This window comes from Lissotriton vulgaris, chromosome 4_1, assembly GCF_964263255.1.
Source record: "Lissotriton vulgaris chromosome 4_1, aLisVul1.2, whole genome shotgun sequence".
NCBI classification, from domain to species: Eukaryota; Metazoa; Chordata; class Amphibia; order Caudata; family Salamandridae; genus Lissotriton; species Lissotriton vulgaris.
Window position 1 is genome coordinate 667294774 of NC_141691.1, and position 18830 is coordinate 667313603.

At 43.0% G+C, this 18830-nt stretch overlaps 1 protein-coding gene across 1 annotated transcript in view; it reads left to right on the top strand.

Moving 5' to 3' along the window:
• Positions 1 to 18830, top strand: part of PIEZO2 (piezo type mechanosensitive ion channel component 2) — a 1150823-nt gene that overhangs the window by 997197 nt on the left and 134796 nt on the right. The window lies entirely within an intron of this gene.

An 18830-nucleotide genomic window follows, 5' to 3' on the forward strand; every position in this document is an offset into this window, starting at 1 on the left:
ACAGCTTATCCCAAAAATAACTTCAGGGGAGGATATATCGATTTGCCACCAGATGCTAGCCCTTTTGTTATAGTCCTCACTGGTGTCCCCGAATTACAAAATCACAACGAAGAGAACTTTGCTTCATTAAAAAACAAGGTGATTTATTGGTTGAATTCAAATAAACCGATTCCAAATCACATGAGAAGCAAAATTCTGATGGTACGCAGGGTGCCATGGGTTGGGCAAACGACTAAGTCAGTTCCGGGCGACTGTATAGTTGTCTCGTTTGAGGAACCGCATAGTGCGGAACAAATTTGTGCATGGAAATCGTATGGAGATACATTCCCTATTATAGCTAGACCCCTCTCTTTTTTTTACCCTCCTCCTAGAATTCCAAAGTATGGCCCTGGTTGGAACACTCCTAATCTGTTTCATGGCTACGCACCAAATACAGCAAGACAAGCCGAGCTCAATGCGTCGTCTGGGGTCCCAACATTCAATAGGTTCAGCTGTTTGGACGCAGTGGACTGACTCAAAACCATGCCTAACTGTATTCCTATGCTTTACGATCTGTACTGTTCATTGGGAGTGGGGCAGGATCTCCATAGATCAGGAATAACTATTTCACATAACCAAATCAGTTCTGAAGGCAATTCAGTATGTACCAGCATGCCGACAGAACGTCATGGTGAAATTCTTACTTGTATAATAGGGGCAGTGGCATCTAATACTGAGAACCAGATAAATAATACACATTTAATTACTACTGCTCCTTCACCTTCCCTAGTAGTGCCTACTGTTAACCGTAACCTTTCTGATAAACCACTAATTCCTAAACTGAAATTTTTATCTTGGAATATTGCTGGGGTTGGGAAAAACTTGAAGGACCCTGATTGGGCGGATTATATTGACTCTGGTGAAATCTGCCTCTTGCAGGAAACATGGGCCATGGATACCCCACATAGGATGGGCTTTAAAACCTTTGACAAAGTGGCAACTCAATCAGAGAGGGGAAGACCAGCTGGGGGTCTAATTATTTGGATTAAAATTACACTAACTGTAAAGGCTGAAAGCATAGACATAGGAACTCCGGATATCCTAGCCTTAAAGATCACTACTGCAATGGGGCATCAATATTATATTATTAATATTTACAATAGACCTATAGGTCGCTCTAGAGTTTCACCCACGCTGGAAATTTTGGATTCTTTCCTAAAAACAGTAGTCGGTGATATCCCAGTAATTTTGGGGGGTGACTTGAATTGTAATTTCGAACCGATTCATGGCATTACTGAAGCCCTCGAGGATGAAGACCATGCCTATAACATCCCCCAGCTCGAGACTGCCAAACACGTCAAGTGCACTACGTTAGCAGTCCAACTTCTAAGGCTAACAGTTGAACACGGTTTGCGAGCTTGCAATGGTCGCTTTCCTTCTGACCTATCCAAACAACCAACCTTTGTAAAGTCTGAAAGTAGGCTTGATTTTATTCTTGTATCATTGAGCATTTGGCACTTTATGATGGACTTTAGAGTATCTAACAGGGTCGAGAGTGATCATTTTCCCCTGGAACTCCATATTGAAGCACATATGTTCAGTGACTCTATGCCCAATGAAGTTGCAGATGCACCATGTGAAACTGTACACATTAATAATAATAGACGTGCTCTAAAATGGCCGCATCTGCTATCAGATGGCACAACCCTTGCAGCTGTTTATTCTCTCTTTGATTCGATCTTCGGCCCCATAGCTGGCTCTCCTCTCCTAACTGAGAACTATGCACATTTTGTTGAATTGCACAAAACCTTCTTTGACAAGCTCAAGATTCACATGTCTAAAATGCCAAAGAAGCATCAGCAAAATATAAGAATGGGTTGCCATGGGAAGCTTTGGTTTAATCGTTCGTGTAAGATGGCCAAAAGGAATCTTCTGACTGCAATCAAAGAGGGCTCTAAATTGGATGTCAAACTTGCAAGGGAAGAATACAAGCACGTCATAAAGGATTCCAAAAAAGCCTGGGAAGAGCTTCTCTGGGCAGACATGTTGGCTGCTGCCAAAACAAACGACAATGTTGGCTTTTGGAGGTTGGTTGCTAATGAGGGGCATGCAGGAAGAGCAGTTAAGGACACTTTTTTGGATGAACTAACATGGGTAAACCACTTTACATCCCTGTATAAACAATATGACAGTGCTGCTGTTGAGGACACATGGTTACCCCCACCTCCTGAATGCCTTGATTTCACCTTGGAAGAAACAATGAAGGCAATCAACGAACTAAAAAGCAGTAAAGCCCCCGGTCCGGATAAAATACCTGGCGACCTTTACAAACATGCAATCGAAGTTTGGGCTCCTTATATTAATTGTTTATTTAATGTTTTGTCTATTGATTGTTCGTTTCCTGAAAGCTGGCGTGCAGCAGAAGTTGTACTAATTTTTAAAAAGGGTAGCAAATCTGATCCCTCTAATTATAGACCCATTAGCTTAATGGACACCCTGCAGAAACTCTATGCCAAGCATTTATTATTTAGAATGAATGACTGGCTGGAGGAGTCAAAAATATTTACTAAATTTCAGGCAGGCTTTAGGTCTAAGACCAGTACACTAGACCAGGTCTTCAGATTCTGTTGTATTTACTGGAAGTATGTACATATTAGGAAGGGTCATTTGTATGTAGCGTTTGTTGACCTTAGAGCTGCATTTGATCTTGTTCCTAGAAATCTGCTCTGGAGCTCCTTAAATAAAGCCGGGATGCCAGGGTGCCTGTTAAGCCAGATAATTGAGTTACATGCTAGAAACCATGCCAACATTAGATGGGGACCAAATGGCGAACTGTCTCGCGATATTCCAATCGAGCGCGGCGTTCGTCAGGGTTGTGTCCTGGCCCCCACTCTATTTTCTATATTTGTTAATGATGTTCCTGAACATTTAAATGCCTGTAACAACGATTCACCCCAGCTAAATGGAGAGAGAGTACCTGCGTTGCTCTTCGCGGATGATACCATCCTTATCTCCCAGACTAAGAGGGGCCTCCAGATACTCTTAAACTCATTTAGTGGTTACTGTGAAAAAAAAGGCCTGGAAATAAATACTAACAAAACCAAATGTATGGCATTAAACCCTAGCAGACCAGATAGAGGGATTTTGACTCTAAATGGACAAACTCTTGGGGTCGTTGATAACTTTTCTTACTTGGGGGTGGTAATTGACTCAAAGTTAACATGGAAGGCCCAAATTGAGAAGAGTAGGGTGGTATATGCTCAAAATACCAAACCTATAATGAGTAAATTGAATGCTAGTATAAGTAAGAGTGCAACACCAGCTCTTGAACTCTTCAAATTTAAAATCCAATCTGCCACTCTATACGGGGCTGAAATATGGGGTCCCTGGGCCAGAGAGTGCTTCCAAGGATTGGATAACAAATTTATGAGATCTATTGTAAGGGTTCCTACTAGCACCCCCCTAATCCCCCTCCAACTTGACCTAAATTTTAAACGAACTGATCATTTTACAATTCTAAGACCCTTGATGTTCTGGATTAGAGTTTGGTCCACCCCAGAACTGTTGGACTATAGGAACTGTCTTCAAGAGGTACTAAACCTCGACACTTTTAACTCCATCCTATGGTATGGGCATATACAAAAATGGTTTAGACTGCTGGGGTTGTACTCTTTATGGGAACACCCTGAGAACCTGCCACCATCTGCAAAAACCATGGTGAAGAGAGCTTTTTGGTCCTATATGTATAACAAGGTTGTACACAAGAGTAGAACTGGCACTCTAACTAAAGAATTCCTATTGTTTAAAGTTGAACCTTGTTTTGAAACATTTCTGGATGAAATTGAGCCACCTGTGGCCAAGACCCTCTACCTGAAATTCAGATATGGGATTCTTATGTTAACTTCTAATCTAGAACGATGGTCAAAGAAAAATGTGGAATGTACAATTGACAATAACAGAATATGTCCTATGTGCTCTGCCTCCTGTTTGGAGAATGAAATTCACATGCTCTTTGTATGCAATGCTTACATAAAAGCACGGAAAAAATGGTTAAAACCTATGTGTGCTCTCCTAGGAACTAGAAGTTGTCATACTGCATATAGGATTATTAAAACGAATACTGCCCAGTTCATTGTGTTTAGTATTAGCAGATTTTTAACTTCAGTTTTCTTTATTCGAAAAAAATTGGGTCAAATGCTTTGAGAAATTGTGTCAGATTCTCCAAAGAGGTATACTCTGTAGTGCACTTCTGTTGCTAAACTGAATCATGCCAAATGAACTATTTTTGATTGGTGACCTTTTTTTTAAAGGAAAATGCTTATGCATGTTCTTTTATGAATTGATAATTGGAATTTAAATTCTCTTGTTTTATGTATGTATATTCATGTGTCTTTTATGGCTATTTTGCCGAAATAAAGATTTAAGAAGAAGAAGTAGTGATAGAGCTGATTATTTATCAGTAGTTCCATTGTTTTTCCAAACAGAGGTAAGAGCGAAATGGGACGATAATTAGAGAGTTGGGTAGAATCAGCGGTGGGCTTTTTTTTAAAATTGGACGGATGATGGCTTCCTTCCAGTGTTTGGGGACTGTGGCTTGTGTGAGGAAGAGGTTAAAGGACCGGAGCGATTTTAGAGGTAATTTGGGCAGATGCTGGATCATCTGGGGACCCTGATGTTATCTTGTTTAGGGCAAGGCCCACCTCTTCCTCGGTTATTCTGCGAAATTGCATGAGAGAGGGGGATGATGGCATGTGGATTGCATTATTTCCAGAAGGGGAACTGGTAGTGAGAGGAAATTGATTATAGATATTATCTATTTTCTCCTTGAAGCACGATGAAAGCTTGTCAACTCACTCTTGGGAGGCTTTGAGGGAAGTTTGGCATGCAGAGGGGTTAGTGAATTCTTTGATTATTTTATAGAGTTCCTTGTATGAATTGGAAGCTAGATCTATTCTGCTGGCAAGGTATTTTTTTAGCTCAGGCAATGTTGCCCATATAAGTTTTGTGTAGTTTTTTGTATTGTTGTTTATCTTGTTCATTTTGCGATTGTAGCCATTTACGTTCTGCCTTCCGGGCTGTGATTTTATCCCTTTTTAAATCGGGGGTGAACCATGGCGAAAGTTTAACTGGACATTTGGTGGTTTTGATGGGGGCAATCATGTCCAAAGTACTGCTTATTGCGTTTTCCAAACCTTTAGAATATTTGTCAATTTGAGTAGATTCTGTCATTGAAGGGATAGCGAAGAGGGTGGAAAAGGGCTCTATTTGAATGTTTCTCCACTGTCGACATAGTTTAAGTGCACGTAATGGGGGAGAGGGTCTCTGCGTCCCTTGGATCTGAAATGTTATTACACAGTGGTCTGACCATAAGACTGGGAAGTGCTGGACAGAGAGGCTATGAGAAGCATTTGAGAAAAGTAGATCTAGCAGATGGCCGGCAGAGTGTGTGGGGCCTGTGACCAGTTGATTTAATCCAAGCGTGCTTAGGCTGGAGATAAGATCCATGGTATGTGGGTCAGACTCAAGCTCAGCATGGTAGTTGAAATCTCCAAGTAGAAAGAAGTTATTGGAGGTTAGGATATGAGGGGCTATTATTTCGGACAATTTATTAATGAAGTGGGTTTTTGAGCCAGGAGGGTGATAAAGGAGAGCTCCTTTCTGTATTTCTTTGTTGGAGAGCTCGATGATGAAAACACAAAGTTCTCCCCAGTCAGACTGGTGGGATTCCGCAATATGAGCTTTCAGTTTGCTGTTTAAAGCGATTGCTAGTCCTCCACCTCTTCTATCCTTCCTATCCTGTTTGATTAGATAGTAATCGGGTGGAAGGGCTGTTGCTATGTCTGGTAGAGAGGACTCTTGCAGCCAAGTCTCGGTGGAGAAATGTGGCTCAATGGTTCGAGCGGCAGACCCTGATGCAGAGGTCTAGCCCGGGACCGGGGTTCTATTCCTGCCTCGGTGGGTCTTGGGCTCAATTTCCGCGGACCTGATAATTCTCGCCTCAGTGCCTATTCTAATCATGGGTCCCACTCTGCAACTCTGGGCAATAGCTTGCTTAATCTCCACAACGGCCCCAACAACGCTAGGATGCCTGGCTATACCTTGGGGGTGCACAGGAGTGGGCACTTCACAGGGAAAAGCCAGGAAGGGTTCCACAGCGGTATGTGTACAAGCGCCTGAGATACCCCTTCGGGGGTCGATTCGGTGCGCTATACAAATACTACTTCATTTACATTTACATAAAGAGGAGATCAGGTTTTTCTGAGTTTAGTAAGGCCCAGGTGTCCAGAGCATGCTTGGGTAGGGAGCGTGAATTGCAATATAGACAGGTCAGGTTGTGAGTCCTATGTGTATTACTGGCATTTAGGATGGTGTTATCTATGTTGAGATTTTCATTGGTAGTAAGGAATCTGTTGGGTTGGCGGGTTTGGGGTTGGCGTTTTTTATTAAAGGCAGTGTGGTCTGACGTTCCAATTGGGCATCCAGAGGCGCTCGGTTCAAACGATGTAACTCTTGGCTCGTATATTTAATGATTGCCATGCTAGGGAAGAGGAGAGCAACAGAGAAGGGGGGGCGTAGAGGCAAAAAAAAAGGGCAGCGTGTCTGCCGTCTGGCGTCGTTCTGGCGTGGACAGGCGCAGACGGGCTTGCCTTTAGCACGCCGCTGGCGCGCCGCTGCGCGCGTCCGCTCGGCGCACCTCCTTTTAACTGGGAGGTGGGCGGGACCGCTACGGCGAAGGGCGGAGTGCTGATCTGCCTTTGTCAGCTGTGTTGGGAAGGCAGCTGCAACAGAGCGTGTGTAAAGGTGCTTACCCCTCCGCTCAAACAGCACAAGCCGCGGCGGACTGGGTGGGCACGGAAGAATAAATCAGGCTCAAGTAAGTGCTGGTAACAATATTAAAAAATAACAGTGCAAGTATTTAAAAAGACGGCACACTTCAAATATAAGACTACTGAGTCTGTACCTGGCTGGTGAATCAAGCCTGACACGCCGCTGCGCACGTCCGCTCGGCGCACCTCCTTTTAACTGGGAGGTGGGCGGGACCGCTACGGCAAAGGGCGGAGTGCTGACCTGCCTTTGTCAGCTGTGTTGGGAAGGCAGCTGACAAAAGGAAAGAGAAATAATGATACATAAGGTATATATGACAAATACCGTGCCCGGTTTTTATATAAAATTAAACAATAATAACAGTAGGAAAAAAACGTACAGAAAAACATTGCAACATGCATGAGTGGATCGTGTAAAATGATTAGCTTTAGGGAGGGTTCAGATTCAGAGGGGGGTTATGTTCTTATGAAGAACCCTCATATTTGTCAAATGAGTCGTAGAATTAACAGATGTTACGTCTATAAGAGATGGAGTGCTCATGTACTTGAAGGGCAGGAGAAAAGGTGGAGACCTCTCTAGAGAAATTGTACTACGGGTCCACAAATATTTTCAAAACTCTTTCAGATATCTGTTAGGATATCAGCCATATGTTCCATTCCAAGGGAATGCAAAGACAAGCATGCTACTGCGGCGTAAGGGGCCCTCAAGTTTCTTCCATGCCGAGGCAATAGCCATCTTGGCTGCTCCCAAACAGAGACAAAGGACCATATTCTCAACCATTAATATGTCTGTTCGAGCCACACGAAGCAAAACCACAAAAAATGGCAAAAAGGCTACTGGGACACTTGATGACTTTATCACAAGGACTAGCCTGTCTATTGATAACGAGATTACTAAGCTCCAGCATAGAGTCTCCTTAGAGCTGGAGTCTGCTAGGAAATTGTCAATAGAACTGGCACTGAAAAAGAAATCTTCCTTGGGTCATATTGCTACCTCCAAAACACCGGAGCGCGCTACTGGCCCTGTCCCCATAATCGCCTTGGCTGAAATACACTCTATTAATGAGGGGGCAGCTTCCGTTGATATCACAGAAGTAAGCAGCAAAGATTTATCTGATAGCATAGTTCCAGAAAACACCTTACCCCCTGAACCCTCAATTGAGTCCAATCAGGGGGCCAAAGTACTGGGGGGAATTGACCCAAGTGTTACTTGTGACAATGTTAAGCCACCACCCAAACGCAAACGTAAAAACCTTTCCGTCTATGCTAGAAAGAAGGCCAAGGTAGCATCAAATAGAACTTTTTTGGGGGGTCTTGAACAGCCAACCATTAGCACAACTACGGGGACTGATCCTATTCCCCCTAATAACCAATGTAGCACGGATAATACAGGGCTGTCCAACCCGGTACAAAGCATGGATACACTAATAGAAGAGGGCGAGAATATCTCTACATCTAGGTACTCTACACAAGGGGACAGGGAAGAATTTTTGAAAATAGTGTGGGAAACGCTTAAAGTATTGCTGAGGCCATTAGAAGTCAGGTTAGCTGGTATTGAAAATCAATTACTCGAAGTAGAGAAGGGGGGTATTACATTAGCAAGTATAAGCCTTAATGGTAATGATGGGCCCATACATGCTCAAACCTTGCCATTGGCTGTTACCCCAAATACCAACCCATTTAGCGTCCTAAAACAAAAAGAAGGGGTAGCCAAAAATAAAAATTCTAACTTGAAAGTTACCACTCAAACAGCACCTACTTCCACACTCTTGAATGGGCCACCGGCAAATACAACTGCATCTCAGCTTCCTGGGACTGCTCAAAGTAAAAAATCACAGCCAGCAAATGCCTCCACAACTAATCCTCTGGCCACTAAACCTTCTGCCTCTCAGAAGCCTGTGGAGACAACCAGACCCCACCACGGCCCTAACAAACCCATGCACGATAGGTCCCAAGCGCATAGAACCGACTCATATAACCACCAGACAGCTTATCCCAAAAATAACTTCAGGGGAGGATATATCGATTTGCCACCAGATGCTAGCCCTTTTGTTATAGTCCTCACTGGTGTCCCCGAATTACAAAATCACAACGAAGAGAACTTTGCTTCATTAAAAAACAAGGTGATTTATTGGTTGAATTCAAATAAACCGATTCCAAATCACATGAGAAGCAAAATTCTGATGGTACGCAGGGTGCCATGGGTTGGGCAAACGACTAAGTCAGTTCCGGGCGACTGTATAGTTGTCTCGTTTGAGGAACCGCATAGTGCGGAACAAATTTGTGCATGGAAATCGTATGGAGATACATTCCCTATTATAGCTAGACCCCTCTCTTTTTTTTACCCTCCTCCTAGAATTCCAAAGTATGGCCCTGGTTGGAACACTCCTAATCTGTTTCATGGCTACGCACCAAATACAGCAAGACAAGCCAAGCTCAATGCGTGGTCTGGGGTCCCAACATTCAATAGGTTCAGCTGTTTGGACGCAGTGGACTGACTCAAAACCATGCCTAACTGTATTCCTATGCTTTACGATCTGTACTGTTCATTGGGAGTGGGGCAGGATCTCCATAGATCAGGAATAACTATTTCACATAACCAAATCAGTTCTGAAGGCAATTCAGTATGTACCAGCATGCCGACAGAACGTCATGGTGAAATTCTTACTTGTACAATAGGGGCAGTGGCTTCTAATACTGAGAACCAAATAAATAATACACATTTAATTACTACTGCTCCTTCACCTTCCCTAGTAGTGCCTACTGTTAACCGTAACCTTTCTGATAAACCACTAATTCCTAAACTGAAATTTTTATCTTGGAATATTGCTGGGGTTGGGAAAAACTTGAAGGACCCTGATTGGGCGGATTATATTGACTCTGGTGAAATCTGCCTCTTGCAGGAAACATGGGCCATGGATACCCCACATAGGATGGGCTTTAAAACCTTTGACAAAGTGGCAACTCAATCAGAGAGGGGAAGACCAGCTGGGGGTCTAATTATTTGGATTAAAATTACACTAACTGTAAAGGCTGAAAGCATAGACATAGGAACTCCGGATATCCTAGCCTTAAAGATCACTACTGCAATGGGGCATCAATATTATATTATTAATATTTACAATAGACCTATAGGTCGCTCTAGAGTTTCACCCACGCTGGAAATTTTGGATTCTTTCCTAAAAACAGTAGTCGGTGATGTCCCAGTAATTTTGGGGGGTGACTTGAATTATAATTTCGAACCGATTCATGGCATTACTGAAGCCCTCGAGGATGAAGACCATGCCTATAACATCCCCCAGCTCGAGACTGCCAAACACGTCAAGTGCACTACGTTAGCAGTCCAACTTCTAAGGCTAACAGTTGAACACGGTTTGCGAGCTTGCAATGGTCGCTTTCCTTCTGACCTATCCAAACAACCAACCTTTGTAAAGTCTGAAAGTAGGCTTGATTTTATTCTTGTATCATTGAGCATTTGGCACTTTATGATGGACTTTAGAGTATCTAACAGGGTCGAGAGTGATCATTTTCCCCTGGAACTCCATATTGAAGCACATATGTTCAGTGACTCTATGCCCAATGAAGTTGCAGATTCACCATGTGAAACTGTACACATTAATAATAATAGACGTGCTCTAAAATGGCCGCATCTGCTATCAGATGGCACAACCCTTGCAGCTGTTTATTCTCTCTTTGATTCGATCTTCGGCCCCATAGCTGGCTCTCCTCTCCTAACTGAGAACTATGCACATTTTGTTGAATTGCACAAAACCTTCTTTGACAAGCTCAAGATTCACATGTCTAAAATGCCAAAGAAGCATCAGCAAAATATAAGAATGGGTTGCCATGGGAAGCTTTGGTTTAATCGTTCGTGTAAGATGGCCAAAAGGAATCTTCTGACTGCAATCAAAGAGGGCTCTAAATTGGATGTCAAACTTGCAAGGGAAGAATACAAGCACGTCATAAAGGATTCCAAAAAAGCCTGGGAAGAGCTTCTCTGGGCAGACATGTTGGCTGCTGCCAAAACAAACAACAATGTTGGCTTTTGGAGGTTGGTTGCTAATGAGGGGCATGCAGGAAGAGCAGTTAAGGACACTTTTTTGGATGAACTAACATGGGTAAACCACTTTACATCCCTGTATAAACAATATGACAGTGCTGCTGTTGAGGACACATGGTTACCCCCACCTCCTGAATGCCTTGATTTCACCTTGGAAGAAACAATGAAGGCAATCAACGAACTAAAAAGCAGTAAAGCCCCCGGTCCGGATAAAATACCTGGCGACCTTTACAAACATGCAATCGAAGTTTGGGCTCCTTATATTAATTGTTTATTTAATGTTTTGTCTATTGATTGTTCGTTTCCTGAAAGCTGGCGTGCAGCAGAAGTTGTACTAATTTTTAAAAAGGGTAGCAAATCTGATCCCTCTAATTATAGACCCATTAGCTTAATGGACACCCTGCAGAAACTCTATGCCAAGCATTTATTATTTAGAATGAATGACTGGCTGGAGGAGTCAAAAATATTTACTAAATTTCAGGCAGGCTTTAGGTCTAAGACCAGTACACTAGACCAGGTCTTCAGATTCTGTTGTATTTACTGGAAGTATGTACATATTAGGAAGGGTCATTTGTATGTAGCGTTTGTTGACCTTAGAGCTGCATTTGATCTTGTTCCTAGAAATCTGCTCTGGAGCTCCTTAAATAAAGCCGGGATGCCAGGGTGCCTGTTAAGCCAGATAATTGAGTTACATGCTAGAAACCATGCCAACATTAGATGGGGACCAAATGGCGAACTGTCTCGCGATATTCCAATCGAGCGCGGCGTTCGTCAGGGTTGTGTCCTGGCCCCCACTCTATTTTCTATATTTGTTAATGATGTTCCTGAACATTTAAATGCCTGTAACAACGATTCACCCCAGCTAAATGGAGAGAGAGTACCTGCGTTGCTCTTCGCGGATGATACCATCCTTATCTCCCAGACTAAGAGGGGCCTCCAGATACTCTTAAACTCATTTAGTGGTTACTGTGAAAAAAAAGGCCTGGAAATAAATACTAACAAAACCAAATGTATGGCATTAAACCCTAGCAGACCAGATAGAGGGATTTTGACTCTAAATGGACAAACTCTTGGGGTCGTTGATAACTTTTCTTACTTGGGGGTGGTAATTGACTCAAAGTTAACATGGAAGGCCCAAATTGAGAAGAGTAGGGTGGTATATGCTCAAAATACCAAACCTATAATGAGTAAATTGAATGCTAGTATAAGTAAGAGTGCAACACCAGCTCTTGAACTCTTCAAATTTAAAATCCAATCTGCCACTCTATACGGGGCTGAAATATGGGGTCCCTGGGCCAGAGAGTGCTTCCAAGGATTGGATAACAAATTTATGAGATCTATTGTAAGGGTTCCTACTAGCACCCCCCTGATCCCCCTCCAACTTGACCTAAATTTTAAACGAACTGATCATTTTACAATTCTAAGACCCTTGATGTTCTGGATTAGAGTTTGGTCCACCCCAGAACTGTTGGACTATAGGAACTGTCTTCAAGAGGTACTAAACCTCGACACTTTTAACTCCATCCTATGGTATGGGCATATACAAAAATGGTTTAGACTGCTGGGGTTGTACTCTTTATGGGAACACCCTGAGAACCTGCCACCATCTGCAAAAACCATGGTGAAGAGAGCTTTTTGGTCCTATATGTATAACAAGGTTGTACACGAGAGTAGAACTGGCACTCTAACTAAAGAATTCCTATTGTTTAAAGTTGAACCTTGTTTTGAAACATTTCTGGATGAAATTGAGCCACCTGTGGCCAAGACCCTCTACCTGAAATTCAGATATGGGATTCTTATGTTAACTTCTAATCTAGAACGATGGTCAAAGAAAAATGTGGAATGTACAATTGACAATAACAGAATATGTCCTATGTGCTCTGCCTCCTGTTTGGAGAATGAAATTCACATGCTCTTTGTATGCAATGCTTACATAAAAGCACGGAAAAAATGGTTAAAACCTATGTGTGCTCTCCTAGGAACTAGAAGTTGTCATACTGCATATAGGATTATTAAAACGAATACTGCCCAGTTCATTGTGTTTAGTATTAGCAGATTTTTAACTTCAGTTTTCTTTATTCGAAAAAAATTGGGTCAAATGCTTTGAGAAATTGTGTCAGATTCTCCAAAGAGGTATACTCTGTAGTGCACTTCTGTTGCTAAACTGAATCATGCCAAATGAACTATTTTTGATTGGTGACCTTTTTTTTAAAGGAAAATGCTTATGCATGTTCTTTTATGAATTGATAATTGGAATTTAAATTCTCTTGTTTTATGTATGTATATTCATGTGTCTTTTATGGCTATTTTGCCGAAATAAAGATTTAAGAAGAAGAAGTAGTGATAGAGCTGATTATTTATCAGTAGTTCCATTGTTTTTCCAAACAGAGGTAAGAGCGAAATGGGACGATAATTAGAGAGTTGGGTAGAATCAGCGGTGGGCTTTTTTTTAAAATTGGACGGATGATGGCTTCCTTCCAGTGTTTGGGGACTGTGGCTTGTGTGAGGAAGAGGTTAAAGGACCGGAGCGATTTTAGAGGTAATTTGGGCAGATGCTGGATCATCTGGGGACCCTGATGTTATCTTGTTTAGGGCAAGGCCCACCTCTTCCTCGGTTATTCTGCGAAATTGCATGAGAGAGGGGGATGATGGCATGTGGATTGCATTATTTCCAGAAGGGGAACTGGTAGTGAGAGGAAATTGATTATAGATATTATCTATTTTCTCCTTGAAGCACGATGAAAGCTTGTCAACTCACTCTTGGGAGGCTTTGAGGGAAGTTTGGCATGCAGAGGGGTTAGTGAATTCTTTGATTATTTTATAGAGTTCCTTGTATGAATTGGAAGCTAGATCTATTCTGCTGGCAAGGTATTTTTTTAGCTCAGGCAATGTTGCCCATATAAGTTTTGTGTAGTTTTTTGTATTGTTGTTTATCTTGTTCATTTTGCGATTGTAGCCATTTACGTTCTGCCTTCCGGGCTGTGATTTTATCCCTTTTTAAATCGGGGGTGAACCATGGCGAAAGTTTAACTGGACATTTGGTGGTTTTGATGGGGGCAATCATGTCCAAAGTACTGCTTATTGCGTTTTCCAAACCTTTAGAATATTTGTCAATTTGAGTAGATTCTGTCATTGAAGGGATAGCGAAGAGGGTGGAAAAGGGCTCTATTTGAATGTTTCTCCACTGTCGACATAGTTTAAGTGCACGTAATGGGGGAGAGGGTCTCTGCGTCCCTTGGATCTGAAATGTTATTACACAGTGGTCTGACCATAAGACTGGGAAGTGCTGGACAGAGAGGCTATGAGAAGCATTTGAGAAAAGTAGATCTAGCAGATGGCCGGCAGAGTGTGTGGGGCCTGTGACCAGTTGATTTAATCCAAGCGTGCTTAGGCTGGAGATAAGATCCATGGTATGTGGGTCAGACTCAAGCTCAGCATGGTAGTTGAAATCTCCAAGTAGAAAGAAGTTATTGGAGGTTAGGATATGAGGGGCTATTATTTCGGACAATTTATTAATGAAGTGGGTTTTTGAGCCAGGAGGGTGATAAAGGAGAGCTCCTTTCTGTATTTCTTTGTTGGAGAGCTCGATGATGAAAACACAAAGTTCTCCCCAGTCAGACTGGTGGGATTCCGCAATATGAGCTTTCAGTTTGCTGTTTAAAGCGATTGCTAGTCCTCCACCTCTTCTATCCTTCCTATCCTGTTTGATTAGATAGTAATCGGGTGGAAGGGCTGTTGCTATGTCTGGTAGAGAGGACTCTTGCAGCCAAGTCTCAGTGGAGAAATGTGGCTCAATGGTTCGAGCGGCAGACCCTGATGCAGAGGTCTAGACCGGGACCGGGGTTCTATTCCTGCCTCGGTGGGTCTTGGGCTCAATTTCCGCGGACCTGATAATTCTCGCCTCAGTGCCTATTCTAATCATGGGTCCCACTCTGCAACTCTGGGCAATAGCTTGCTTAATCTCCACAACGGCCCCAACAACGCTAGGATGCCTGGCTATACCTTGGGGGTGCACAGGAGTGGGCACTTCACAGGGAAAAGCCAGGAAGGGTTCCACAGCGGTATGCGTACAAGCGCCTGAGATACCCCTTCGGGGGTCGATTCGGTGCGCTATACAAATACTACTTCATTTACATTTACATAAAGAGGAGATCAGGTTTTTCTGAGTTTAGTAAGGCCCAGGTGTCCAGAGCATGCTTGGGTAGGGAGCGTGAATTGCAATATAGACAGGTCAGGTTGTGAGTCCTATGTGTATTACTGGCATTTAGGATGGTGTTATCTATGTTGAGATTTTCATTGGTAGTAAGGAATCTGTTGGGTTGGCGGGTTTGGGGTTGGCGTTTTTGATTAAAGGCAGTGTGGTCTGACGTTCCAACTGGGCATCCAGAGGCGCTCGGTTCAAACGATGTAACTCTTGGCTCGTATATTTAATGATTGCCATGCTAGGGAAGAGGAGAGCAACAGAGAAGGGGAGGCGTAGAGGCAAAAAAAAAGGGCAGCGTGTCTGCCGTCTGGCGTCGTTCTGGCGTGGACAGGCGCAGACGGGCTTGCCTTTAGCGCGCCGCTGGCGCGCCGCTGCGCGCGTCCGCTCGGCGCACCTCCTTTTAACTGGGAGGTGGGCGGGACCGCTACGGCGAAGGGCGGAGTGCTGATCTGCCTTTGTCAGCTGTGTTGGGAAGGCAGCTGCAACAGAGCGTGTGTAAAGGTGCTTACCCCTCCGCTCAAACAGCACAAGCCGCGGCGGACTGGGTGGGCACGGAAGAATAAATCAGGCTCAAGTAAGTGCTGGTAACAATATTAAAAAATAACAGTGCAAGTATTTAAAAAGACGGCACACTTCAAATATAAGACTACTGAGTCTGTACCTGGCTGGTGAATCAAGCCTGACACGCCGCTGCGCACGTCCGCTCGGCGCACCTCCTTTTAACTGGGAGGTGGGCGGGACCGCTACGGCAAAGGGCGGAGTGCTGACCTGCCTTTGTCAGCTGTGTTGGGAAGGCAGCTGACAAAAGGAAAGAGAAATAATGATACATAAGGTATATATGACAAATACCGTGCCCGGTTTTTATATAAAATTAAACAATAATAACAGTAGGAAAAAAACGTACAGAAAAACATTGCAACATGCATGAGTGGATCGTGTAAAATGATTAGCTTTAGGGAGGGTTCAGATTCAGAGGGGGGTTATGTTCTTATGAAGAACCCTCATATTTGTCAAATGAGTCGTAGAATTAACAGATGTTACGTCTATAAGAGATGGAGTGCTCATGTACTTGAAGGGCAGGAGAAAAGGTGGAGACCTCTCTAGAGAAATTGTACTACGGGTCCACAAATATTTTCAAAACTCTTTCAGATATCTGTTAGGATATCAGCCATATGTTCCATTCCAAGGGAATGCAAAGACAAGCATGCTACTGCGGCGTAAGGGGCCCTCAAGTTTCTTCCATGCCGAGGCAATAGCCATCTTGGCTGCTCCCAAACAGAGACAAAGGATAGAGCGATCTCCCTGCGTTTGATGTTAGAGGGGCGAAAGGAGCTGGATATCCTAGAATGCCTTTTATCTGAGCTAGGATTTTTGACCAATTGGGTGAAATAGATGGACATTCTCTCCAAATAGGTTGAAAGTCGCATAATAACCCTCAACCTCTCCAACGGCCATCTGATGTGTTTGGGGCTTTCTACCAGAGTTTAACTCCATGTAAATACTATTTATAAAGTACATTATAGTGTGCTTCCTGCAGGCCCAATGAACGGTTGAATCTAGAAATGTTGTTCCAAAGTGTGTGCCAGTGTTTAGCATTGATGGATGTCCCCAATGCTTGCTACCAGAAAGAGATGTGGCGCAGGGTAAAAGTGCAAGAGGTGGACATCAGAAGTGTATAAAGAAAGGAGATACACCCACTGGTAGTCCCCGTGCATTGTAAAAATTGTTCTATAGGGAGTAGGTCTCTGCTGGCAGCTAATCATAGAGCAGGTTGTAATAACTAGTGCTTCGGTTGAGTGTAGTGTTACATTTTGCATGTTGGTATATTAAAATCCTGACAATATCTCCCATCTATGAAAGAGGTCCACAACTGTGAGACAGCCACCTTCTCTCCATAAATCAAAGGGCCCGGTAACAGTGCCGGTTGAAAGTCTGTTGCGTAATGGATAGGTGTGTAGGGAAAGGATAAGGTCGCTAAGTCATTTGTATGGGCCGTAGTGTCCCAGACTTTCAATGTGGTGGCAGTTGGGGTGCTTAGGCAAGCATTTTGCAGTTGGTCAGGTTTGGGTTTCCACAGGAAGCCCGAGATTGTCCTACCCACCACCACTTTATCCATATGGAGCCAATGTTTGTCTGATTCCCTAAGGGACAATTCAGATATGACTTGGAGTTAAGCTGCTTTGTAGGAGGAGGATACGTCTGGTAAAGCCAAGCCACCAGCACCTCTAGGAAGTACAATAGTTTATACGAGAATCGGGCTCTGCGATTTTTCCAAATAAACTTTGTTATCATTGATTGGGTTGTAATAAAAAAGTATTTAGCCGCTTCTATGTGGGCCCTTTGAAGAGGTATACAATGAGCTGAAGTTCAGTCATTTTCACTGCGTTAATGCGTCAAAGCCAAGTCAAGTACAAAGAAACCCATCGTTTGAGATCTGCTTTTAATTACCGTAGTAGGGGAGGGTAGTTTGCTTTGTATAAATCTGGCACCCTTACCACCTTTATTAATGAAATTAAACAGCTTTGGGAAAGTGTTAATATTTAAAATAAACGTGATGAAGTCTGAAACATTGTGTCTTTTGGTCACTCTAAACACAAAAAAACTTCATATTGTAGCACCTTTTAAATGGGCAACAAGATCAAACACTTACCTGGGATTGAACTTATACGATACAATAGAGACTGGTCCAGAGCCATAAAGGAGAAGCAATGCTTGTGTGGACATCCCTGTGGGAAATTTCATGGCTCAGGAGAACCAAGTAAACACCTCATTTATAAGGAAGCCCATTCTAATAAGTTGGGATGCTATCAACCTCAAAAAAGATTTCAACCAGGCCCTAACTTGGATGTGTTCCACAAATGTTGGGAAAACATATATACAAATTCACAAAAAAAACACAGGTTTCAGGGACATTATAGTTAGTTGGATATTTCACTTGTACAAAACCAGAGAAATTCTGCTGTTATAGTTAGTTGAGTTAACTATAACTTGCGCCCCCATAATGCACTGCTGATGGGGTCACATATTACATCAATGATGACATGTTCAGTGACATCACTGATGACATCTCAAATGACATCACTGATGACATCATCCAGTGATTGAGTGTTTCTGAAAAGTTAAAGTATGTCTTATATATATATATATATCCACGCCAAGGTTTATTGAAGAATGAGTGGGTGTATAAGTGTCTGAAAGGATGACTTAGAAGATGCGTGACTGACTGTATAAGTAAATCATTAAATGTGTCTTAGTGAATGCATGGGTGAATGACTAATCTGTGTGAATATCTGTATCAGTCTGTCAGTTGGAGTGAAAGTGGCTGCATGGGTTGGTGAGTAGCTACATGAGTGTCTCTATGGGTTAATGATTGGTTGTCTGAGTACCTGTATGGGTGCCTGAATGTATGTGTGGGTGGGTGGGGTGTGTAACTCCCAGCATGGAGGTGTGACTGAGTGATTCAGTGGTTAAATGGGTTCATGAGTGCATCTGTGAGGGCTGTATGGGTGAGTGAGTGTGAGTATGGCTGTGTTTGTGAGTGAATCGATGTCTCAGTGGCATATGTGGCAGACAGGCAGACAGTGGCAGCGTCTCCCGACCCCGCTTGGCTCCAGGTAAATACACGCAGAGCAGAATACTCTGCTGGCTCTGTTGGATGATATCTGTAATTCCTATGTCACATTTCTTTTAAAATTGATTACAAATTTTAAATCACCACGCTGTGTTAATATTGACTACTAATTTTAATACACTTACCTCCTGT